We start from the raw sequence: 1,129 nt of genomic DNA, 5'->3' as shown, positions 1-1,129 counted from the left end.
AAAAAATCAGTGAATATAAAATCGGTAGAGCGCCCGATACAAAATCCAGAATTCAAAACTCACCTTTCCACACCAATTTTTCTTATGCGACTAAACAGAAGGATTTTGGATGAAAAAGAGCATGGAATTTTCATAAGAATTTTCGTGTTTTATACAAGAACGAAAATTCTGAAAGAATTCATTCCCCCGCCAAAAAAAAAAAAATTTACTCTCCCTTTTTTATTCTCTTTTTTTGTTAACACTTTCTCCCCCCACCCCCACATTTTTGCAGTGTTCCTTCCCGCCAATTATTAAATATTACATATTTTTTTATTTAAATTTGCTCGGTCTTTATTACTGCTAATTATTCTCAGATGACCCCCACCCCCCATCACTCACTTCGTCCTGTAGATGTATAATCAAAAATGCTTTAGCTGTGATCGTCCCATGCTTTGTTCATATCTAAGGCTTCTTAATCCAATGTACCAACACTTTTTAAAGACGGTGTATTGTGATTTCTAGCATGTCAAACCAGCAAGCAAAAGATGAAAACTATTCAAGTCAATAGCATCGACCTCCAGTACTCAGCTAGCACTTAATTTTTATCGATCCACCGAAAGATGAAATACAAATATGACCTCAGCGGTATTTGAACTCGGTACGTACAAATGGAAGGAGACCAGCCGATTATATCAACGCCGGTGCTCAACTGGTACTTATTTTATCGACCTTCGGAAAGATGGAAGGCAAAAACGACTTGGATGGAATTTGAACTCAGAACGTTAAAGAGCCGAAGGAAATTCGTTTAGCATTTTGTCCCACGCTCTAACGATGTTGCTATGTATAGAACAGATAAGTCTTAAGTTTGCACCTACCTCGAGGTAACGAATGGGTTTATATCAGTGTCCTTCCTGTTTGCGTGTGTCTTCTGAATAAACGTGAAAGACGCGGTAAGGGTATTGTTGTTAGCGATGCCTTCCATTGTTAAGCACATCTTAATGGATGTATCTAATGATTGGTGCAGCCATTTGTGTATGTATGTGCTTTCTTCTATAAAGTATGTAAGTGAGATGTGAGTCAGAGGATGAACTATTGTGTGTGTGTGTGTGTGTGTGTGTGTGTGTGTGTGTGTGTGTGTGTGTGTGTGTGT

At 38.4% G+C, this 1,129-nt stretch overlaps 1 protein-coding gene across 3 annotated transcripts in view; it reads right to left on the bottom strand.

Moving 5' to 3' along the window:
- LOC106873475 (sulfate transporter) overlaps nucleotides 1-1,129 on the bottom strand; it is a 208,335-nt gene that overhangs the window by 89,402 nt on the left and 117,804 nt on the right. The window contains exon 1 of one of the 3 annotated variants that reach the window (XM_052967944.1): nucleotides 855-1,020. The exons of the other annotated variants lie outside the window; for them this stretch is intronic. The gene's annotated coding sequence lies outside the window, so the exon portion shown is untranslated. Of the gene's footprint in view, nucleotides 1-854; nucleotides 1,021-1,129 lie in introns of those variants that run through there. 3 annotated transcript variants of the gene reach the window in all.

The sequence above is a fragment of the Octopus bimaculoides genome, chromosome 5 (assembly GCF_001194135.2).
Source record: "Octopus bimaculoides isolate UCB-OBI-ISO-001 chromosome 5, ASM119413v2, whole genome shotgun sequence".
In the NCBI taxonomy this organism is placed as follows: domain Eukaryota; kingdom Metazoa; phylum Mollusca; class Cephalopoda; order Octopoda; family Octopodidae; genus Octopus; species Octopus bimaculoides.
The sequence above is the reverse complement of the archived record's forward strand: the minus strand, read 5'-3'. Positions and strand labels throughout refer to the sequence as shown.